The 25548-nt window shown below is 49.1% G+C and overlaps 1 protein-coding gene and 1 non-coding gene across 51 annotated transcripts in view; one reads left to right on the forward strand and one right to left on the reverse strand.

Moving 5' to 3' along the window:
* MAP4K4 (mitogen-activated protein kinase kinase kinase kinase 4) overlaps positions 1-25548 on the reverse strand; it is a 151719-nt gene that overhangs the window by 110325 nt on the left and 15846 nt on the right. The gene's annotated exons all lie outside the window — the stretch shown is intronic.
* Positions 22535-22607, forward strand: TRNAG-UCC (transfer RNA glycine (anticodon UCC)). The gene has a single exon. It is a non-coding gene; the product is annotated as a tRNA-Gly (tRNA).

Consider the following 25548-nt stretch of genomic DNA (forward strand, 5'->3'; position numbering starts at 1 on the left):
AGACGACAGGCAGACTGGCTAAGCCACGTTGTCTCTTGGTCCCCAGGCAAGAATGGGATACAGCCTGGGAAGACAGAGAGCCAGTCTCCTGACCAAGTGTTCTGTCTCCCAGTTTATTTACGAAAACAAACGGGGAGCACGCCTACGAAGCTGGGATTCTTCCTAATATATTCTACTGCAATTTTTCAGTTTCTGAAATTTGTTTTCTCCTTTCCTATTTCTGTGATCTTAGTGCTCCGTCATCCAATGAGAATGTGACTGTGGGTTCCTGTCGAAGACGGAGGGCTCACTTGCTGGCTCAGTCCTAAAGAATCCATCTGCAGTGCAGAAGATGCGGGTTCAATCCTTGGGTCAGGAAGGTCCCCTGCAGAAGGAAATGGCAACTCACGCCAGTGTTCTTGCCTGGGCAACCGCATGGACAGAGGAGCCATGTGGGCTACAGTCAATGGGGTCATGAAAGAGTCGGACACAACTAAACACACACACACAACTGACCTCCCTGCAGGAAAGCCGTGACTGAAGCCCTGCTACACTGCCCAACGCAACAGCAGGGCAGCGGGAGAGGCACAGACACACGACGGGAGGCCACTGGACCCCAGAAGCAGGCGCCGGGCAGCCCGCGGGGCCGCGGGCAGGTGGAGGGCCCCGGGGACGGGACTCGGGAGAGGAAGAGGCCTGGGCACTGGCCGTGTGTCCCCTCCTCTTCCTGAAGCCACCCTGCGGACCCTGGACAGGTCCCCTCATGACTTGCTCCTAAAAGCGGTCTCCCAACTGCAGCCCAAGTCCAGCATCAAGAAATGGTAAACACAGGAACTTCCCTGCTGGCCCACTGGCCAAGACTCCATGCTCCAGTGCAGGCGGCCCAGGTTCAATCCCTGCTCAGGGGACTAGATCCTACGTGCCACAGCTGAAGATCCCAAGTACCGCAACTGAGACCCGAGCACAGCCTAAATAAATAATTTCTTAAGTGTCAAACATAAAGGAAGTGGACCTAGCAAGGGTCTTCCATAAATTTCTCATCTGACAGTAAATAACTAATTTCAATCCCAAAGCAGAACAGCAGCGACTGGTTTCTGTTATTACATTTGTGTGCTCTCACAAGGGAAACACTTGAGCGTGTGTTACTCCCATGCACGCACAGGTGCACACACAGGCGCATTCCTGTGACTACAGGAATTGAAGGTGGTTGTACAAATATGGGAACCGACTCTGTTGGCTGCCCAGTTTTGAACGACTTCACTTAGTGGACTCCTGACTCTTATTCAGAAGTCAAACAGCAGGATCCATTATTTACACATTATTTACATGCAATACCACCAACTTTCTCTAAAAACCCCCCCAGAACACTAAGATGCTCTGCTTTCCACTCAAGACTCAGGTTGTAGCTGCTCCTTTGAACTAGATGATCTAGAAAACATATAATACATCCAACATTTTGCTGTTGTTCAGTCGTGTCCAACTCTCTGAGACCCCATGGACAGCCCCAAGCCAGGCTTCCCTGTCCTTCACTATCTCCTAGAGTTTGCTGAAACTCATGCCCATTGAGTCGGTGATGCCATCCAACCATCTCATCCTCTGAAGTCCCCTTCTCCTCCCGCCCTCCATCTTTCCCAGCATCAGGGTCTTTTCCAGTGAGTTGGCTCTCTGCATCGGGTGGCCAGAGTGTTGGAGCTTTAGCTTTAGCATCAGTTCTTCCAATGAATATTCAGGGTTGACTTCCTTTGGGATGGACTGGTTGGATCTCCTGGCAGTCCAAGGGACTTTCAAGAGTATTCTCCAGCACCACAGTTCAAAAGCATCAATTCTTTGGTGCTGAGGCTTCTTTATGGTCCAGCTCTCACATCCATACATGACTACTGGAAAAACCATCGCTTTGATTATACAGACCTTGGTCAGCAAAGTGATGTCTCCGCTTTTTAATTCACTGTCTAGGTTTGTCATAGCTTTTCCCAACGTACTAAAAAGACATCAAAAGTCCCTCCTCTTCCCCAAAGACACTAACTTCACTCCAAGCTTGAATAGAGCTACGATGTCTCTCAGGGCTCCAGGTGCCTGTAAAGCATCTCCCAATAGCACCACAGGACCACGGGCTGCCAGGCAAGCGAGACTCTCCTTGGTGTTTCCAGTCATTTCCAAAGGCTACTGCAAAGACTGACCAAGCCTACATTACGCTCCCAACGTGGCACATCCAGTAATGAAATGACATCCAGGACGTTTTGTTTGTTGGTTAGTTTGCTCACTTCCTCAGTCAACTTTTCTAGTTCTTCAGCAAGGCTTAGAAGGAGGGGAAAATCAAAGGAAGACAGATGAGGCTGCTGGAAGATATAGCATCCAAGATCCTGTCCCAACTGAGCTGTTTGTCTGTGGTCCCCGCTCTGCAGACTGTCTCTTAATTAGAAGGTGGGAAACTGATCCTTTAAAGAAGTCTTTAATCAGGCCATGCTTGAAATGCCTCCTTGTGCCACGGGCACCTAACCCCTCACTCTCCCTTCTCAAACCCAGCAGAAGCAGACACTGATTCTGACCGAGAGTGTGTGTGTGAAAGCGGCCCCTGGACGAGTCTTCAGATTTCTCTCCTGGGCTCATCCGAAACTCTTTCGGATGTGCTGGTGGGAAAGGGTGGGACATAGGACATAATGTTTACATACAAAGGGAGCTGCTGCTAACAAAAAGCCCTCTGAGTAAAACCTGGGTTCTTCAATGCTTTAGCAACAATACATCCCATGCTAGAAGTCTCAAGTGTCTGATAAACAATTGGAGAAAGAAAAAAATTAAAAACAAGATAAAGTGTTATTCGCTTGGTCGTGTCCGACTCTTTGCGACCCCATGAACTACAGCCCACCAGGCTCCTCTATCCATGAGATTTCTTAGGCAGGTTACCATTTCCTTCTCCAGGGGATCTTCCCAACCCAGGGATCAAACCCGGGTCTCCCGCACTGGCAGGTGGATTCTTTACCACTGAGCCACCAGGGAAGCCCTCATTTTAATAGTTTAAATTTCCCTAAATAAATATTTATAGTTAAAGGCACAGTCTAAAATGTAGAAGATTCCCCAAACAGCATTTTTACAGTAAGGTCTCATCTTGCAGTAAGGAAAGTTACCCCATCAAATTAAATCCCAGGATAGCATGCACAAACCAGCTCTTTGTCCGTGAGAAGCAGCCAATTCTCCTGAATATAACATACATTATGGCGGCAGACTGACAAAAGGGAGTGTGTGTTTGACACTTGGTTGTGTCTGACTCTTTGCCACCCCATGGACTGCAGCCCACCAGGCTCCTCCATCCATGGGCTTCTCCAGGCAAGAATACGGGAGTGGCTTGCCATTCCCTTCTCCAGGGGATCTTCTTGACCCAGGGATCCAACCCAGGTCTCCTGCATTGCAGGTAGATTCTTTACCACTGAGCCACCAGGGAAGTCCCAGATCAACAAATCAAGCCACAGACAAAGCCATTTCTGAAACACAAAAAAGATGAAACGAGTTTCTTACAAGTGCTGTGAAACAATGAACACCGTATTCATCCACTGTACCAACAATAAAAATATCAGCATACAACCGTATTCAATGAGAAGAAGAAAACAAAGGACACATGAAAACTGGATTACAAGCAATCTGGCCTGAATGTAGATGCCAGGCAGCAGAAACAGCAGGGAAAGCAGCTGGGGGCGGGGGCATCGCAATAAGAATCTGAGGGATACGCCCACTTAGGAGGGGGAAAAAAGCAGGCAACACAAGTGGGTGGAGGGCACGCTCACACCCCAGGGCTCTGCTTGCCGAGTTAGTGGTTCCAGAAATCAACCTAGCTCACAACCAGAAGGACCGTTCTAACCACTCTCACACACAAGTGCTCAGGTCTACACACACCCTGCCCTGATATTTGGAATGCACTTCAGACCACAGCTTCAAAAAAACCCCCTGTGAGTGAGTGGCTGAGTGAGCGAGTGCGCGTGTGTGGCACTCCAAGCTTAGACACATCAGAGAGTTACGTACACGGTGGTAACTACGTAACTCAGCAGACACTCAGGACTCACAGCCAGTTGTGGATTCTCTTTGCTGTTGTTCAGTCACTCAGTGGCGTCTTTGCGAACCCAAGGACTGCAGGACGCCAGTCTTCCCTGTCCCTCACCATCTCCCAGAGTTTACTCAAACTCATGTTCACTGAGTCTATGATGCCATCCAACCATCTCATCCTCCGTCGCCCCATTACTTTTCTTTTTACCTGGAATGAAGGAGCACTGTGTGAGAACAAGACACCCTCACTCTGCTCACCAGCACTGTTATGCAGGAGGGAGGAGGGAAGCAATATTACTGGCGAGGAGAGGGTGTACTTTCGCTTTTTTCCATCACTGGCTACTCCCCTGACTCAACCTATTTTATAGCGTGAAACCTTACTACCGAAGAGAACTTGGTGACACGTAATCTGAAACCACGTATCAGTACAGGCTGCACATGCTACACTTCCTATTCAAAGAAGACGCAAATGAACCGAAGGAGCACACCCTCAAGGACTTTTCCCACTAACCAAGTCCCAACTTGGTCTTACCTCTTTCAATCGGCTCTACTAGCTGCTCATTTGATGAACGACTCTTTAAAAAGTAGTGTTACACTAGCAACAGAGGGAAATTAAAAGTTTTCTAGAGAACCTAGAAGTCTTCTCACCAAAAAAGCTACTAAACTTCTGCCAATCTCTGAGAAACTGACAACTCAGAATAACTCATTTCCTGCCCTTTTCAAATAACTGAAGTTTCAGGGGTTCAGAATCACATGCTCACTACCCTGCAGTTTCAAGACACCCAGCTTTGCTCTTGGATGGCATCACTGACTCAACGGACATGAATCTGAGCAAACTCCAGGAGAGAGTGGAAGACAGGGAAGCCTGGCGTGCTGCAGTCCATGGGGTGGCGAAGAGCTGGACACGACTCAGCAACTGAACAACAGCAGCAACTCTGCTCTTAGAAGCAATGAGATCAGCAAAGAGCGGATGATCAGAAAATGCCACCTGCACCCATTCTCGGGTGACATCAGAGCCACCAGGGCCACGCTTGGCTGTGAGGTGCATGGGGGCGCAGGGCAAAGGCCACGGGCCAGCTCAGACCTCTTCACCTCCTCACAGAAAGCTCAGGAACATCCGAATCCGTGCTGATGGGGAAAATATCCACCCCTCCTGGTATAAAATGAAAGAGTCAAAACTTTAAAGCTTACACTAGAACAGCATTAAGAGTCCACGAGCGTCCTTGACTCTCAGACCCTTCATTTTTCCCTTAAACGCTTTACAGCCTCAGTTGAGAGCAGTAACCTCCACTGGCCTCAGTCTTCTCATCTGCTCTATGGGACTAACAGCTAAAAGGGTATTCTCGGGGCAAAACCCTCAGCATAACGTTTGGCTCACAAACACTCACATGCTGACTGCAATCACCGCTATTATTATCAGCCACAGGAAAGGAAAGCAGGGCTGAGGGCAGAACTGTTTCCACTTTCACAAGACAACAAGATTTTCTCAACAGACACGTTTCCTTCTCCTTCCTCTAAAAATAAGGCTCTTTTCAAAGCAAATAAGGGACAGGGCTTTGCTGATGCTGACAGTGCAAAGTGAGAAAACTAATCTCTATCTGCAAATATTTATTTTCCCATTTGAGGTCGACACTCCCTCCCGTCTTTGCAGGGAGCTGGAAAAGAGAACCTACCGCAGGCATCGGGGTCAAAGAGCACCCTTCGAGTCCTGGTGACTTCCTTCACTGGCCAGAGATGGCGAATGGCCTTAACCGTGTGGGGCTCCAATTTAGATAAGACACTGGAGGCTCCGGACAATAAAGTAGGCTTTCGACTGAAGCGCTAAGGGACGATACATCAAGGTGATGATATAGATCACTGGAAGCCAAAGACGTGAGAGGCACCGTGTTGAAGGCTCTGCAGTCAGGCTGGTGGGTGTCCTGGGGTCCCCAGAGAACACAGGATAGGCCAGAGACCCAGGCACACCGAGGGAGAAAGACTTTGCCAACAGAGGTTCACGGGGCCTCTTCACGTACAGGTTAGGAGGCAGAAACCACTCTGGTTTCCCAACACGTCCACAGCTGACCCCTCAAATAAACCTGGAAGTGATCAGCAATTCTTAACTGTCTGCGTGAATTCTGAATTCATTTCTGGAGTTTAAATAACTTACAGGCAAATTCTCCTACCTGGCCATGTCGTAAAGGAAAACAAGTTTTCAGCCTCAGGTTTATTTATTTTTTTAACCTTGAGTCCACAGAGTTTATGAAAGGTAAATCTATATAATAAACCCAAATTCAATAAGGCACCGAGTGTTCAGACTGAGACAGCAGCAGGCACCCTCCAGGGAACTTAAAATCACAACAACTCAGAACCAGAGGCACAGCGCACCCACTGTTACAGGAGTGTGTGCACGCTGTGTCATTAAGTCCAGTCCTTACAACCCCGTGGACTGGAGCCCGCCAGGCTCCTCTGGCCGTGGGATCTCCCAGGCAAGAGTACTGCAGTGGGTTGCCATTTCCTCCTCCAGGGGATCTTCCTGACCCAGGGATCAAACCCATTATCTCCTGTGTCTCCTGCACTGGCAGGTGGATTCTTTACCCGCTGAGCCATACCCTCTGCTTTATGAAACTGTACTGAATTATTACAAAGGTAAAGCGCAAAAAAGCAAAAACAACCCTTTAAAATCAAATGCTATTTCAGGGGAAGAAACATTAGGACTCCTATCCGTGAAGAAGGTAATGTTTTCACTTCTATGCTATATGAACTGTCTCCACACGTGCGCCTCCTCTGGGGTCACCCATGCTGTCCACTGAACAGACAGAGGCAGCGCGTTCTTGAGAGGAGCAGCTCCCAGATCCAAGGGGAAGCACCGGGGCTGGAGCTCACGGCAGCGGGACCTGGGGCCACACGAAAATCGATGCACCTCGCTGGAGGCCCACCATCCTGACCTCACGTGTCTGCTTAATTACAGAACAGCAGCTCTGTGCATGGAAGGAATCACCATGCTGACCGCCAGCTGATTTGAGAGTCACTGCAATGGGCCACCACCTGCCAACTTTTGGGCTTCCAGGGTGGCGCTAGTGGTAAAGAATTCGTCTGCAATGCGAGAGACGTAAGAGACATGGGTTCAATCCCTAGGTCAGGAAGATCCCCAGGAAGAGGGCACGGCAACTCACTCCAGTATTTCTGCCTGGGAAATCCCATTGACAGAGGAGCCTGGCAGGCTACAATCCACGAGGTCACGTGACTCGGACAGGAGTCAGTCCATGAGTCGGACGTGACTGAACTGACTTAGCACGCACGCACGCGGAGTCACTAGGGAAAGCCTGTCCAGGGGCCATGAGTGCGGCCTCCTGTCCTGCCTCCTCTGGGGCCAGGTACCATCACAGAATCTGCGCACCTGGGATAAGGCCACAGGAAAAGCACAGTCAGGCAGATGTCCTACCAGCCAAGACGGCCAGTGGCCAGCGCACGACACACACACACACCCCCATCTCAACCCCACCTTGTCTACACTAACAAAGACCCCCTCCTTGGCTGCTCTGAGCCTCTTCTCAACTAGGCCTGTGGAGCCTGAACAAACACTAACATCACTTCTAACAGCTCAAGGACACATCCCGAGGAAGACCCTGCCCCCTCAACCGAAAAGCACCTGCCTGAGAAAACTCCAGCTGCAAAGAGACTGACCATTCAGCCAAGGCCTGGAGAGTGGGCCTGTCCTGGGCTCCGAGGGAGGGTGGGAGCTGAGTTCAGAAAGCGCTGGTCAGGAGCTCCACGGACCCACCCCCACCTGCCGGACTTCACAGAGGGCCCACTCACCCCTTCCTGACACCCTCTTTCCTTTACATTAACTTCCTTATTTTGGCTGTGCTGGGCCTTTACTGCTGGATGTGGGCTTCCTCCAGTTGTGGCAAGCAAGGGGAACTCTCTAGATGTGATGCATGGGACCATCCCAGACCACAGATCAGACCCACGTCCTCTGCACCGGCTGGCGGATTCTTAACCACTGAACCACCAGAGAAGTCCTCATTCTCCTTTTAAAATGCCTGGTCACTTCTGTAAAAACGGAGGTCCCATTCATGCTGGACTCTTTTCCCTGTAGTCACACCCGTTATTACAGATCAAAGTTAGCTCTGACCACTTCAGCGTCTGGCTCCGTTCACCCCTGACGATCCTTACCACCTCACACAACAGGTATGACTGTGACGAACCCTGATTCACAGCTGAAAGATGGGCCCTGGGGTTCAGTCTCTTTCCCAAGGTCACTGCCCAGCTGGTGGCAGTCCAGGTGGTCACCTCTCCTCCCCACCAGTCCTCTAACCTACGTCAGCCCAAGGACAGGACAACTGGGGAAGCAGGGGCCGAGAAGGCAAAGGAAGGTGGTTAGACATTACACAGGACAGCAGGCGGCGGATCAGGTCCCCAGGGCACGCCAGCATCAGGGAAGGAGGGTCCCGGGAGAAGACAGAGTCGACGTCTAAAAAAAAAATCACTGAACCGGAAAAACCTTCTGCTGATCATTATCCTGTTTCTTTCACTCTACGAATCTCAAAGCACTAAATCGCCTCCCAGAGGCAACTACTATCAATTCTGTTCAACTGAAACTGACTTTAATTGCCCTGCATTAAAAAAAGGCATTCTGCTGCCTTTTTGTCAATCAGCGTGTAAGTTACTGCTCTGCCCGTTCTGACCAAAGGCACTTCTCGCTCAGGATGCGCTCAGGATGCCGGGTCGAGGATGTCTTTATCCCTCCGGCAGGCCCATGTTTGCGAGGAGCACAAGTGAATTCCTGGTCAGAAGGTGATGTTCTAATTCCTGTGATTTGGTGGATTAAGAGGACCCAGGCTTATGCCACTATTCCTTGGTGTTAGTTCTTTATCTGGGGGCATATCTTAGCGACTTCAGAAAAGAAGTGGGAAAAATGCACAGGGCAGGCAGGGCCATTGCTGATTTGTCAGTGAATGGATCTTCCCTAGCGATGAGTGGGCATGTGGTCCAGGGGAGCCCTGAGCCCACCCCAGTCCAGGTCAGCTCACCCCACCACCCACAAGCTGCGTGACGCCGGCACAGTGGAGCACGGGATCAGCAAACACTCGTCTGTGGCATTCCTTTCCCATTTCCATTCATTACTGGTCAACTCTGGAAAAGCGCAAAAAAGGTTCCAGGACACAAATCTAAATGGAGGAGCAAGTCATGCGGCAGCCTGGATGGGAGGGGCGTTCGGGGAGAACAGATACATGCATACGTAGGGCTGAGCCCCTTAGCCGCGCACCTGAAACTATCTCAACAGTCCAAAATAAACAGTTACAAAAGAAAAACAAAAAGATAAATGAAGGAGCAAGAAGAGAGGAAAGAGGAGCGGCAAAAGGCATAATTGAGGCCTGAACGGTCGTGAGTAAGGAGAAAATGGCAGGCCTTTTCCTTTTCAAAGTTTCTTTCACCTGAGTCACCTGTCTCAGACACAGCCTCCCGCCTGGAGCAAGTCCCAGGGGGCGGCAGAGAGAGGAAAAGACTCGCCCGCAGTCTAATGTGCGTGCTCACCGGCATGCTTTACGGGGCGCCACACAGCCCAGCCCGCGGGCTGCTCCAGGCTGGTCCCCGTCCAGATCTCTTCTGAACCTTCCCCAACCTCACACTCAGATCCATGAACAAGATGTATTAGTAAAAGGAAACTCACACGATGTAAGTGACAGGGGGAGAAAGCTCACAGTACATAAGGCTTCCCTGCTGGCTCAGTCCGTAAAGAATCTGCCTGCAGTGCAGGAGACCCGCGTTTGATCCCTGGAGAAACGAATGGCAACCCACTCCAGTACTCCTGCCTGGAAAATCCCGTGGACAGAGGAGCCTCACAGGCTATGGTTCATGGGGTCACAAGAGTTGCTCATGACTTAGTAACTAAACTTAGTGACTAAACTACCACAACTTCAAGTCATCTGGACCAATAACATACATACATTAAGTTCCTTGGAACCATGGAACCAACTTAATTTAATCCAAGAATTAAAAAAAGCATCCAGCTAGTCTATCACCCCAGGGAGGATGGCCGCGTATCACCGCAGCACTAACGCACAGCCCTGACCCCACCTCGCATCTCCCACGGGCCCACCGCAGTTCACAACCCATGGAAATGCACACCCCCACTGCAAGAAAGGACCCTGGGTATCCTCCAGGTGGCACATCATTTCACAAGATCAAGCTCCATTAGTGGCTTTGTCATCTGGGTTTCACGGGTTTGTCATGATGACTAACTTCTCACAATCAAAACTCCAAATTGCCCAATGGACCTTTCTTCCTGTGTGCGGACAGCTCAGGATGGCGCAGTCGGCATGCTGAAGTGTGAGCGTATACATGAGCTGTCAGGAGAGAGGAAGGGAGGAAGTGGGGAGGGGGGAGAAGGGAGACGGGCAGAGGGGCTGGTTAACCTTTTTGATGCCAGGACTCACCTTACTTTTATTTTAGTGGATATCTTTCTCTAGTGTTCTTTCAGCCAACAAACCTGTGCTAAGCACCCACCGGGGACACAGTGCTATAAGTGGCCGGCACCAAGTCGGAAGCCCTCAGAGTGCTGACATCCTGGAGGGGGGTGTCATCCCATCCACTCAGCAAAGTGTGAGCAGGGGCACCAAGTTAGAGCGGGCACTGGGGAGTCACTGCAAAGGAGTTTCAACCAGGAAAAATGAGATACTTTACACACTCTTCTGAATGACTGAGGGTCTGCAATGAATAGCATGAGTTACTCTAATGCGCTGGAGGTGAATTCAAAACACAGAAGGCCAAGGAAAGTGATCCTTCTCTTAAACAAACCAAGAGAGTCCAACAGCAAATGTGAAAACGCAGCTCTGCCAAGTGCCGTGACAGCAAGTGCTCAGAGCACATGACCAGGACCCAGCTGAGGGCACCGGGGCAAGATGGGTGGGGGTCCTAAGTGTCTGGCAGATGGCAGCGGGATGAGGAGACCAGTGTGGTGGGAACGCAACGGTGAAGAGGGACCCTGCCTGGTCTGAGAGCCACATTAGCATCTGGACCCCATGAGTGACAGGCAACCACTGACGGAGGGTGACACCATCCGTGTCTTGTTCTGAACATTTTCCTCCAGTTGAGCTGCAGAGAACAGATCAGACGCTCTCAGAGAAGCTGGTTAGAATGAAGGCGCCTGCTGGCGGCTGTGTGGGAAGAACTGTGGTGCTGGAGAAGACTCCTGGGAGTCCCTTGGACAGCAAGGAGATCAAACCAGTCCATCCTAAAGGAAATCAACCCTGAGTACTCACTGGAAGAACTGATGCTGAAGCTCCAATACTTTGGCCACGTGATGTGAAAAGCCGACTCACTGGAAAAGACCCTGATGCTGGGAAAGATTGAGGGCGGGAGGAGAAGGGAGCAACCGAGAACGAGATGCTTAGATAACATCACCAACTCAATGGACATGAATCTAAGTAAACTGTGGGAGATGGTAAAGGATACGAAGCCTGGCATGCTACAGTTGATGGGGTCACAAAGTTAGATACAACTTAGCAAATGAACAAGAACAGCAGCAGTTCTAGGATTTTTAGCTTTGAACAGGTTTGATATCAACGTGCTTTTGGTGGAGTCAAACACCTGCAAATAGCAGGCTTCCAGAAGGTCTAACAGGTGTAAATGGAAGTGTCTATTCCATTTCTGGTTCCCATTCCAACAGCATCCTCGCTGGTCTCTCTGCCTTCAGCCACACTCCACCCCATGCCATCTGCCTTCTGCAGATGGAGCATTCTTGCCAAGTACAAACTTCTCCCACTTCAAAGCCTTCATCGTGTAACTTCAGGACGAAGCCTGAATTCCCTGGCTGAAATGCTCAGGGCCTCCTAAGGGCTACTAGCCCTGCCTACCTTTCTGCCTCGGCCCTGCCCCACCCACCAAGGAATGACTAAGGTGACGTAGGGTGTTCTGGGAAGCGTTTACTCCAAAACCTACAGATTTTTCATCTGACCTCAGCAGGAAACCCAAGTACAGAAATAATGCAGGTGGTGCCCAGTTGGTGCCCTGGCCAGGCTAGCAAGAGGCCTCCTGCTCAGCCATTGTCTGAGAGATAAAGACCCTTCCCCTCTGCCAACTATCTTGGGTCTAGCACAGAGATAAAGATAAATAGGGCCAGACCAATTAAATTTTTCCCCAGAGACCCCATTTGTGCAAGAATGCCCCTATAATCCCATCACCCCCCCCATTTCTGACCTAGAACTTCCAACCTAAGCCCTCCTCAGTGCCATCTTAATGGGATCTTGTTTATGCATTGTTCAGTTGCTCAGTTATGTTCAACTCTTTGCAACCCCGTGGACTGCAGCACACCAGGCTTCCCTGTCCTTCACCATTTCTTGGAGTCTGCTCAAATTCACGTTCATTGAGTCGATCATGCCATCCAACCATGATGCCATCCAACCATCTCATCCTCTGTCGTCCCCTTCTCCTCCACCCCTCAATCTTTCCCAGCATCAGGATCTTTTCCGATGAGTCAGCTCTTCACATCAGGTGGCCAAGGTATTGAAGTGTCAGCTTCAGCATCAGTTCTTCCAAAGAATGAATATTCAGGGTTGATTTCCTTTAGGATGGACTGATTTGATCTCCTTGCTGTCCAAGGGACTCTCAAGAGTCTTCTCCAGCACCACAGCTGGAAAACACCTATTGTTCGGCGTTCAGCCTTCTTTATCTTGTCTAAACAGCAACTGAAACCCAGCCGCTATACCACATATCTGTGTGCTAAGCCTTTTGCTGTAGGTATATAAAGGGAACACAGAGAGCTTCGGTGCTGGACAAAGACATTCTGGTTCTGGCCTGGGAGAGGGGAGGTGGCATTTCAGCCTGGTGCCTTCTCTGAACATGACCCCAGCCACAAACACAAGTCCAAAGCTGACTGGGCCTGGCACTTCTGACCCCTATCCCTTCCCCGAGGAGCCACAGAAGCTCAACTGTCTCACTAGAAACACTCTGAGCGTCTGGGATGCCGAGGATGCTACCCCAGGCTTCATTTCAGCTCCAGCCAAACACAGCGTGACCATGCTGTTCCCTGAACAGTGTAACCCGTGCACAGACCCAAAACCTCTCTCCCCAGGCAGCCCAGCAAGGCCAGCAGGGAAGCAGGGGAGACAGCAATCAGGTGACCCTCTGCAGGCGGGGCCACAGGAGCGTGGGGAGGGCAGGCGGCCCTGAGAGCCACGCCCAGGTCTCCCCGAGCTCTCCACGCCCTGCGTGCCTGGCAAGTCAGTGACGGCTGAACCAGAGCAGGAGCACAGGCACCACAGAATGGAATGGGGAGGAGAACTGCGTGCGTATGCCTGAATCCTGCAAGACTGTGTAACAAGGCTAACTGTAATGCTGTAAGTAAACCGCCTGATGGTTGGACTAAATTATCACTCAGCACAAGAGCCGACTCCCTGGAAAAGACCCTGATGCTGGGCAAGATGGAGAGCAGGAGAAGAAGGGGACGACAGAGGGTGGGACGGTTGGATGGCATCACCAACTCGATGGACATGAGTTTGAGCCAACTCCAGGGACGGTGAAGGACAGGGAGGCCTAGCAGGCTGCACTTTACAGCATCACGAAGAGTCAGACACGACTTAGCGACTGAACACGAGAAACAAAAGCATCATACAGATAAATAGGTGCCTCAAACTGAGCCTGGGAGTCTTCTGGTCTTTCTTTTTTTAATACAACGGTAAACACAATCATAAAAAATAAAGGCATTGAGGTAAACAACATGTACCAGGTCAATGATTTACATAGTGCTTGATTTCATACAGATTTTCAAACAAAAGTAATTGCAAAACTTCAATCTTCTCTATTATTAAAGAAACTATAGTATGATTCCCTGTATCCTGTATGATAGATAATGAATCAATTCCCTCATGTGGTCTCTATCAACCTCGGCACAGAACCACATCACACATCAGCTAGCCGTGCAGACTTCCTGAGCCCATTTCATCTCCTGCTTATTTGCTTATTTATCTCCTTGTCTTTTTGGCTGTACCAGGCCGCTTGTAGGATCTTAGTTCCCTGGCCAGGTATCGAATCTGAGCCCGTAGGAGTGAAAGCGCCAAGTTCCAACCACTGGACTACAAGGCAAGTCCCTCCCATCGACTTTAAAATTAATGATAATATATATTAAAATCCACACCTGTTCCAAGGCTGGTTTGACTACATGTGTTAGCACAGAAACCTGCAGAACCAGCTTTCCTTCCCCAATTCTGAAGAGTAACTCAACACCAAGGGGAGGAATCACTGTACCTGTGAGACCACACGAGATACAGGACTTTTAATCATTTTCCTACTCATTTCTGGACGGTGCAAGAAAGGTAAAATCCACCAACAGGAACCAAAGCATATTTTATTTAAAAGGAAGCTCAGGAATTCCCTAGTGGTCCAGTGGTTAAGACTCCATGCTTCCAATGCAGAGGGTGAGGGTTCAATTCCTGGTGAGGGTACTAAGATCCCATACGCCACTCGGCATGGGCCAAACAATTTTTTTTTTAACTTAAAATTTAAAAACCCACGAAGTTAGAAACCCTAATGGTAGATCCCCAGCTTATACACTTTTCTAAACCCAGAGAATGCACAACACCAAGAGTGAACCCTAAGGTAAACTCTGGACTCTGAGTAACAATGATGTGTCCATGGAGGTTCATCAGGTGTGACAAAGGCACCACCTCGGAGGGGATGTTGATACAGGGGATGAGCTGGAAGGGCGGGGACAGGAGTTCTATGGGAAATCTCTGGACCGGCTAGCTTTATAGTGAACCTGAAACTGCTCTAAGAAAATCATGTCTTTAAAAAAACAAAAAAGGGGACTTCCCTGGTCCAGTGGCAAGGACTCTGGGCTCCCATGCAAGGGACACAGTTAGGTCCTTGGCCACAGAACGAGATCCCACATGCCACCAAAAAAAAAAAAAAAAAGGCCCCACATGCTGCACCTAGGACCTGGTGGTACAGCCAAATAAATAAATTAAAATATTTACCAAAAAAAAAGACTGATGGACAGACAGGTGGGATAACTGTGAGAAAGCAAATATAATGAAACGTTAGTTATAAAATCTAGGAAGTAGATAGGGACGGGTGTTCATTTTATAGTTGTTAACTTTCATGTAGGTTTTGACTTTTTTTCTTAATAAAATGTTGGGAGGAAAGCTCCCCAGACGATTACATACAGACACTTCCTCCAAGTGCAGTGCCCAGACCAGCCACGTCCATGGAAGCCTGCAGGAAACTGGACTCTAAACCCACCGCTGACCGACTGTACCAGATCTGTGGAGGGGGCCTGGTGAGCCATATCCAACTCGCACCTGCTGAAGAGGCCGCTGGTGGGACGGTTGCAGCATGCCGCACAGGCCAGCATGACCCAAGACCCAGCCACGACTAGACGGGGAAATGGCTTCGGCTGTAACCTTAAAGCCACCACCCCGGGTGTCTCAGTTACTTCATGCGAGCAGACCGAACTAACCATCTCCTGGCTCTCTGGCTGCGTGCGTTTCCTGCGTGGAGTCCTAACTGTGCGCCTTCAGCCTCACCGCTGTTTTTCTGTTTTACCACGGTTAACACGAGCGCTAACTGCCAAACCAACAAACAAGTCTTCTGAGTCCTCGCGTTCTTTATCCATCTGTACTTAACAAATAAAGAATTCACAGAGTCTAAAACAGAGACCAGTTATTTGATAATAGGCTGTGTCTGACAAGGGCTTCCCTGGTGGCTCAGACGGTAAAGAATCTGCCTGCAACGCAGGAGACCGCGGTTCGATCCCTGGGTTGGGAAGACCCCCTGGAGGAGGAAATGGCACCCCACTCCAGTATTCTTGCCTGGAGAATCCCACGGACAGAGGGGCCTGGCGGGCTGCAGCCCATGCGGTCACAAAGAGTCGGACACAACCGAGTTACTAGCACTACACTTTGTTTGGCAAAAAGTACTCTTTTGGGTTTTGGTTTTTTTCAGACAAAATAAATAAAACTGGCTTTATCTTTACGCAGTTCAGCAACTATCGAAAGACTAATCTCACTGACTTATTCAAGGTTCTTTATACTTCTGGGTATTTTGAGATAACAGTGTTTGTTGAAATAATATTTTTTTTCCTAAATTCTCACAGGACCTTTAAAGTACACTCCACTGAGTTTTAAAGAGATAAATTTTCCTATTTGAAAACAGCAACTGCATGAGTTGATGCTGAGTGTTCTGTCTGTTTCCATAGATTATCTGTAGGCTATTAAACGGGAGGCACTGAATTCTTCCTCTATCTCGTGAATCAGGCCAAACACATCACAGGAACATCCTGCCCTTCCCACCTGGTGTAAGGAACTTGTTCTATAATCCTGTCCACAAAGGCCCTTTAATTCCAAAATAAAGTTGCTTGTGTCCTAAGGAAGCCTTGAAGCCTTGGTGAGGATGGTGTGTGAGTCCCAGCCAGGCCAACTGCAAAGCAGAAAACGGAGCAGAAAACTCTACTCACAGCCAGTAAAAGCCCACGATTAACTCCAAGACGGTCAGCTAACGTTAGCTGCTTTTTAGCTAAAGCTCATGGGTTTTCAGTCAACAATAAATTCCCAACTAAAATGCGAAAAGGGAACGGCTCATAAATTAGCTGATTACTGGCAGTCCTCTGCCAACCTAACAAAGACCTACTGACCTGCGACAGCAAAGTGATGAACCTGCTCTAACTCAAAGGCAATTTTCATGACAATTCCTACAAAGAAACCACGAGAAACACACGCCAGCCCCAAAGACCCCTTGTAATTCTGAATCCTCACCCAGAGATAAAAAAGCTGTTTCAAAACTCTCAAGCTCACACCTCTCTAACACAGAAATCCATCTGCTTGGCTTATCTCCACAACGTGTGAGAGACAAAAGGGCTCTCAGTCACCCCAGAGTCCAAGTTATTCACATCAGGGGCACCCAAACCGGAGGACGCTGTGAAGATGAGAAAGGGCTGGGCAAGGAGCCCCACGCGGGTCATCGGACATGCAAGGGAACTCATGCAGACACTCACTTTTATCCAGACTTCCACCAGAAACGGGAGGTGGCTACCAAGAAACAGGCGCTGGACCCCCTGGTGGTACAGTGGGCAAGAACCCGCCTGCCAGTGCACAGGACACGGGTTCGGTTCCTGGTCCGGGAAGTTCCCATGTGCCGCAGAACAGCTCAGTCGCTGCATCACAACCACTGCACCTGTGGGCTGGAGTCGATCCTCTGCAACCAGAGAAGCCTGCACACTGCCACTCGAGAGCAGTCCCTGCTCGTCACAGCTAGAGAAAGCCGCTGAGCAGCAACCAAGACCCAGTACAGCCAATAATTAATGTTTTAAAACACAGGCTCTGAGGAGCGGACAATCTTGAGAGAGAGATGCTGGGTCTTGCAGAAGCGCTGAGCCCGAGTGTAAACGCCACGTGACCACAGGAGCCCTGGCTCCTCCCCAAGCCATCAACCACACGTGCCACCCAGGCTGTTTCCTTTCACACCCAACAGCGCTGCGGTGCTGGTTCTGGCACTGCTCATGGGAGAGAACATCTCTCTTCACATTATCTTGGAGACCTGAAGCCAACATGGCGATGGGCTGACCCACCCTGGCAGTGAGTAACACATCCCGGGCGTGTGTGCAGGGCCCGAGGGAAAGAAAGGCTGGACCCCGGAGACCCGACTCCAGTCTCGGGTGAGATGAGCCCAGGGCCTACCTCACCATCCTACCTTTCATGACTATAGAATCAACATGATGGGCCAGAGTAAATGGTTTCAAAAAGTAGAACTTTTTTCTGTTTACCTTTTAGTCTGAGAAACGTCAAACACACTACAAACACACAAAGCAGGAAACCCAGCTTTAATCACCATCACACACAGCCATGATGACGGCTTCTTTACTCCCAACTACCTCCTCCTCGCACTGGGCCATCCTGAGATCAGCCCCAGACAGGTCTCAATATTTCACACTCAAATACTTCACTAGTTGGAAGAAGCAAGCGCATCTGAAGCTAGGATATTCCAAACCTGGCTGCTCAGTCCTTTGCGTGTGTGTTCAGTCGCTAAGTCGTGTCCGACTCTAGCGACTGCAGCCCACCAGGCTCCTCTGTCCATGGGATTCTCCAGGCAGGAATACTGGAGTAGGCTGCCATTCCCCCTTCAGGGGATCTTCCCATCCCAGGGATCGAACATCTCCTGCACTGGCAGGTGGAATCTTTACCACTGTGCCCCCTGGGAAGCCCATGTGCAGTCCTTTACCGAGCCTTATAAAAAAAAAAAAAAAAACCACTTCTGGGCCTCTTCTCATCTGCAGGTCTGGGAGGGAGGCAGGGCAGGTTTTGTTAACTTCTTAGGGTCAATGTCCCACAGCTGAGACAGAACCATCCTTTAAGTTCTAGACCCAAAGCTGATTTGTCTTTCATTCCCTCCAAAGAGAGAATCTTTGGACTGCAGAAAATGTGGCAAAAATACCAAACCAAGAAACCAACTTAGATTTAAAACACCATCTGGAGACCGACTACCTGTGAGTGGAACCGGGTACCCTAAGTTTCAATCCCGTCTAATGATCCTGTACTAGAGGTTTCGAAAGAGGCTGCCTTGCCTGGACGGGAGGAGAGCTTGGGGGAGAATGGATACATGCATATGTATGGCTGAGTCCCTTCACTGTTCACCCGAAATTATCACAACATTATTGACTGATTTCACTCCAAAACAAAATAAAAAGCTTAAAAAAAAAAAAAAGGCTGCCTTGTGCAAGCACTCCAAATTTTAGAAATGAACACGCCCACACTGGCCCACACCTTCCTTTTGTAGAAAAGGAATCTGAGGCCCAGAGAGAGGACATGACTAGCCCAACACAATTGATCCTATCACCGCAGCACTGAAGGAAATCCCTGACCTTGAAGCTCTGTCGGGCATGGACCTCAGGGCTTTGCCTGCTATGGGAGTCCATCAGGGCCATCCAGGGCTTCCATGGACACAGGTCCACTCCTCAGCACCACGGGCATCACCGAGGTTGCGATCCACTGGAGCACATTCGGAGCCATCATCCCCCACAAGGGACGCACAGATACACGAAGAGAGCCGGAAGGACTGAAGATGCCCAGTCTAACGTTAAGGAGCCCTTGGGACACAGGAATGAGGATTCCATCACCTGGCCAGTCAGTCATCACTTGCCAGGGCAGACGCTGCTGAGAAGGAAACACCGGCCCGCTTCTCCAACCATGAGTGATGCACACGACAGCCACTGTGAGCTCCGGACCCTGACTTGGCCAGGAGCGAGGACCAGGGGCCAGCCGGGACACTGTTCTGGGGAGTGCTTTCTGAAGGTGGGGGGAGAGACACAGGCTAGCTCAGGGCCCTTCCGCCACTAAGTCCATCTGACGCCGTCACGGCAACTAAGCTGACAGAACAGAACAGGGCTGGCAATGGAGAATTTGGCAATAAGTAGTTAATGCCGTGAACCTTCGAAGCCTGCAGGCTGCACTCTCCAGGTGGGGGGTCCACACAGAAGGCATACCAGCTACACAGGGCGCTCGCTGCTGCAGGCATCGCCCCCTCGAAAGAGAAATGGTGATTCCAGGAGTCTTCAGAGGTTGTGCAAAAAGCAGATCATAATCTGCCTGACCCACGCTGTCTGCTTATCCAAAGCCTACTTTTCTTACTATATACAACTGAACATCTTCAGTAACTTCATGTCTACTACAGGTATTTACAACTACTAGTATATTAGTTTATACAAGATGTTGGTATTATACCCAAAAAACATGGAGAAACATCCTCAGATAAGATGGGTCCATGTCCACCATTATGCCAATACTGGGTGCATGCAAGCTCAAAGCCCATCTCGTTGATTACATGGATCACAGAGAACGTTGGTAGGAAATGGCTGGTTCTGAAACCTTTTTATTCCAGAGACTCCACAGCTCTTCCCCCAGAAGCAGAACAGGCACCCGCCAGAAATGCCCTCAAATAAAGGCACTGATATTAATACAAATAAAGTCACAGATATGAGGAGAGAGGTCTACATAAACCACAGAAATCAACAGCTAACTCCCAAAGGGAGAAACTCCAAAATAACACAGTTGAAAACTAAGCTAGTCAGAAAATTAAAAGAAATTCATGAACTTCTCATCCAGGGGATGGGGGGTGGTGGAGAGGCGGTGGATAATGGGTTGAAGGTGGGAGGGGAAGAAAATCAGACTTTGCTTTACTTTTTTCTCTCAAATAGCTAATAATCAGCTTTCCACAGTCTACTGAACTTGTGTTCCCCTGAAAGTGTTAGTCATTCAGTTGTGTCCAACTCTGCGACCCCATGGACTGTAGCCCACCAGGCTCCTCTGTCCATGGGATTCTCCAGGCAAGAATACTGGAGTGGGTTGCCATTTCCTCCTCCAGGGGATCTTCCCAACAGAGGGATCAAACCCAGGTCTCCTGCATTGTAGGCAGATTCTTTACCATATGAACCACAAGGAAGCCCTCTGTTCCCCTGAAGTGAGTTATTATAAACGAACTTCAGCAACAACAAGAGAACCATAAGGGAAGCCCCAGTAGCTCAGTGGTAAAGAATGGCAGGTTCAATCCCTGGGTTGAGATCTCCTGGAGAAGACAATGGTAACCCACTCCAGTATTCTTGCCTGGGAAATCCCATGGAGAGAGCAGCCTGGCGGGCCCCAGACCATGAGGGTCACAAAGAGTCGGACACGACTGAGTGCTGAGTGCTGAGTGCTGAGTGCTCACATCTGTAAAATGGAAGTGTGCTTTTTTAGATGCTGAGATTGATGAATTCATGGTAAGAAAGCCCCTACGATTAGTGCTAAAGGCAATCCACCTAGAGCACCAAGCTTTCAAAGGACAGAATTTTAAACATGGTTTTTATTAATGTGCCGCACAGAAAAATCGAGTAATAAAAATGGTCTCTAAAGACCAGCCTGATGCGGCAGACTGCAAAATATGCTATTAATTCTGCCAAAACCAGAAGTTCGGCAATAATTTCACTTGCTTTCCAAATTAAAGCCTAAGACAAATCTAGTAATTATTCTTATATTAAGCAAAGTCACAAAAGATGACTGAATTCATGAGGCTGCATCCCTGAATTTTCAGGAAGCACCATCCAAAAGTCAAAGGAAAATGGCAGCAAGAACCACGCTTACAACGGTACCTGCATGTAACAGGCACTCGGCAAAAGTGTGTTTCGTTTTGTTTTGTTTTTAATCAGTAAGGGTGAGAGAAAGCGAGAGTGGCAACAAGCCATTTTAGGCAAAGAAAGGTCAGCGTCCTTTCCGGCAGCCTCCCCCTCCTTAGCCGCCTCTCCTTCTGTAAGCCTCTGTGCCCCCTACCCCTCGGGGTCCTTCAGTGGGGTTTTCTGGGCAAATGAGGGAGACGGAACTACAGGCTGCCTCAGGTTCTTCCCAAAACTACTGCGCTGGCCAAAAAGTTCATTTGGGTTTTTCTGTGTAGCATCTCATAGAAAAAGCCAAATGAACTTTTTGGCCAAGCCAGTACCATCCTATGAATACGATTCCGAGACATCAGCATAAAAACCACTGGCCTCACCCACGGGCCCCACAAAAGACCCACACCTAAAGACCACCAAGCCACACATCGCTCCGCCCACTTCTCCCGTTTCTCTCTGCACAGCATTTTACGTCTCCACACTCTGCCCACACTCCCTCCAGCAGCCCTCTGTTCCAACAACCCTGCTGCCTGCTCCCCAGTTCTGCAAGAGCACGTGATCAGGAGGTCTCTCCCCAGCTCTCCACTTGATTACAGTCACACTTGCCCCAGCCCACGTCAGAACCCAGCTGCTGTCTGGCAGGCTCTCGCCAGGCTCTGCAGCCCCCACCGTTGGGTCTACATTAACCGGGAACCACAATCCCAGCCGCCAGCCACTCCATGACGACCTCACCCAAAAACCCGGCTCTCTCCTCTCTTCATTCACCCTCTGAAACACTTACTGTTGTGCCAGGAAGCTCAATACAAACTGAAATGGAGTGAGAACCATCATTGGTTTCCTATTCTGACTTTTATCATGTCACCAAATCACCAAACCGGATGGGCGGGGCAGCACCCCACTGCACTGCCTTCAACCCAGACAGACGGAAAGAAAGCACCCAAGGTGGGGGGAGGGGGGTGAGCACCCTAGTCCTGACCAGGCCCCAAGATCCCTCACTGCGCTCACCTGTCACCCATGGGGTGAGGAGGCAGAATCTCTAGCAGCCTTCTCTACCTCCACATTCTGTGATGCTCAAAGCCCAAGGTCCCTTCACAAAACCACAACACAAGACACTGACACCACACAGATCAGACAGAATCCACGCCCAACCAGGCCACCCTAACAGCTGTGTTCCGATGTAAGGTTGGTCTAAGTCAGCTGCCTCCCAAGACTTCCCCCGGAACCTCTTTCTAGGTCCTTAGTAAGCCAAGTGCAAAACTACTCTAGCATCACCAGGAAGCGTTTCAGACACACAGACCCCCTCCCCGCCCCAGCCCCGGCCCCACCCCAGACAGCTGGATGACAACCTGCGTTTTAACAAGCTCTCCAGCTGACTCAAGAGCACATTAGAGGCTGAGAAGCACCAGGACTTCCTTGGTGGTCCAGTGGCCAAGACTTTGCACTTCCAATGCAGAGGGCCCGGGTTCGATGCCTGGTCAGGGAAGGGAACTGGCTCCCTGGTCAGTGAACTAGAGTCCACATGCCACAGCTAATGCCGGTGCAGCCAAATAAAAATATATATTTAATTAAAAAAAAAAAAAGAGGTTGAAAAGCACCAAAGGAGATCAAACCAGTCAATCCTAAAGGGAATCAACCTTGAATATTCCCAGGACTGATGTTGAAGCTCTAATACTGTGGCCACCTGATGCAAAGAGCTGACTCACTGCAAAAACCCTGATGCTGGGAAAGACTGAAGGCGGGAGGAGAAGAGGGTGACAGAGGATGAGATGGTTGGATGGCATCACCGACTCGATGCACAGGAGTCGGAGGAAACCGAGGGAGATAGTGAAGGGCAGGGAAGTGTGGCGTGCTGCAGTCCACGGGGCCGCAAAGAGTCGGACACGACTGAGTGACTCAAGAGCAACAATAAAGAAGCACAGAAAACCGGGCGGCGGGGTGGGGCCTTCAGGGCTGGCAGCCTCTGCCCCTTCTGCCTCTCAACCCCGGCCCTGCTCCCATCCGTCCCTCATCCCACAGGGATTCCAGGGCCCCACGCCCTCCTGCCTGGTCACATCTGGCCTATCAAATCAACCTGCCAATACTCTGGGAAACAGCCTGGAAAATGGCTGAGTGCTAAACCCAAGTCAACTGAAAAGCCTTAACACCCAGTTTCTCCACTGCCTCCTAGCTATATGACTGTAGGCAAATTATTCAACCTCACAAATTATTCATATGTGAAATAAGGATTAAAATTAAGAAATATATATACATATACAAAAGATCTCATGGAGTCTCTACTCAAGAGGGCAATTATCTTTTTTTCTTTTTTTTTTTGGCAATTATCTTTTTAACACACCACCAAGATGGCCCCACTCTTTACTAACTCAAATCATATTGGTTCCAAAACTCCCATAGATCCGTCCAGTCTCCAATGTCCAGCCTGTTTTCTCTTGTGAGTGTTCATCTACACATTCCCATTCCTTTATACAGTCACATTACATCCTGATTCTTCCCTAAACCCAGCAAAATTAGTGTGCGGAATACCCTCAGCTCTCAAACACTGCCGATGACACACCCTGGACACTGCCCCACGTGTGTGACCCACTGACATGAAAAAGCAATCCACATAAAGAAATTAAGTGTCATGTAGGAGAACCTTAACCTCTGGCACTCAACCCTCAAATCTCAGCATTTGTTTTATTCTTCCTGAGAACTGGAACTCATCTCAAATTCCATCTTCTGACACGTAAACATCAGACACAATTTGGTTAGTTCACCTGTATACAGATCTTATTTCCACTTCATCATCAGCATTTTGGGGAAGGAAGTACACTTCACTTACTCTCAACGCCAATGAGAAGCTTGCAAAGTACATGCCGGAGACGCATGGTTTCCTCCAGGCCCCACTCTCATTTCCTGCTAAGCTAAGTAAAGCAGGCCTCGTGTTGCCATACATGAAGCCAGGCATCTGATCACCTAAAACCAAAGCTGACATACAACTGACTTCTCCAGGGCATCTTCCCAACCTAGGGATCGAACCCGGGGCCCCTGCATTGCAGGCAGATTCTTTACCATCTGAGCTACCAGGGAAGCCCCATGACTTGACTTACCCTTTTCCTATTATCATCCATTCAAACACACAGATGAAAACTCCTAACTCTCAGCTGATAACACTGCAATTAATGATTAGACATTTTCTGTAAAATGAAGATTTTTACATTTTTATTTAGTTATGTGGCTACACCAGATTGTAGTTTCAGCATGCAGTTTCTTTAGTTGTGGGATGTGCAATCTAGTTCCCCGACCAGGGATCAAACCCAGACCCTGTGAACTGGGAGTGTGGAGCCTTAGCCACTGGACCACCAGGGATGTCCCTGGCCTCTTCTTATAAGGGCACTAATGCCACAAATGCCTAATTTCCATGCTTATTCAGGGTTGATGATATCAGTGATGAACTTCGTAGTTTTCCCACAATTTGCTGATGAAAGCACATTTCTTTGATTAATTACAGAAGACAGTTGAGGAATATACTTCTTAAACTCTTTTTGGGGGAAGAGGGGCTCATTTGACACTCTGTGTGTGTGTGTGTGTGTGTCTGTGTGTGTCTGTGTCTGTGTGTGTGTGTGATCACTCAGTCGGGTCTGACTCTTAGTGACCCCATGGATTGTAGCCCACCAGGCTCCTCTGTCTTGGAATTCTCCAGGCAAGAATACTGGAATTGATTGCCATTTCCTTCTCCAGGGGATCTTTCCAACCCAGGGATTGAACCTGGGTCCCCTGCCTTGCAGGCAGATTCTTTACTGACTGAGCCTCCAGGGAAGCCCAAAACATGTTGTACAAGATGGCACAATCTTCTCGGAGTTTAAGTTCATTTCTCAACGGTTTCTTCACAAGCAGAGGAAATGCATTTTAGCAAAAGCTCCCTTCCCTGTAATTTAGTCTGAGAAGGTTGCACAGGTGAAATCTGTGTTCTGGGTAGTTCCTCTTTTGCTAGTTATTTATAAACAAGCAGTTTAAAAAGTTAAAAACTATGTTTTGAGAGTATAAGAACAGTAAGTGTTAAACTAAATCTGACAAGACCATTATGTAGCATTTACACAGCACCATCAGATTTCCAAAGTGCCTTGAAGTCACCACTGTTTCTTAAGAGCATTGCAGTGGGTTGGATTTGAGATTTATCTGCACTCATGTATGAGTAAGGCTCCTGAAGATTTTCAACAATCTGCTCTGTCCCAAGGCCAGCTGAGTTTCCAGACTGTAATTGCAATGGAAAGATCCTTGGGTATTTGTTACTTCTAGTGATGGGAGGTAGGAACTACTTCATTTATCATTCAAACTGAAATACTGCGCTAGCAATGCACATATTTTCCTCTTAGATGACATATTTTAGGCATACCAAAGATTCTGCTGTAACAGAAATTTTTGATTCATCAACCCTTGAGGTT

Source organism: Ovis canadensis, chromosome 3, assembly GCF_042477335.2.
Source record: "Ovis canadensis isolate MfBH-ARS-UI-01 breed Bighorn chromosome 3, ARS-UI_OviCan_v2, whole genome shotgun sequence".
Taxonomy (NCBI): domain Eukaryota; kingdom Metazoa; phylum Chordata; class Mammalia; order Artiodactyla; family Bovidae; genus Ovis; species Ovis canadensis.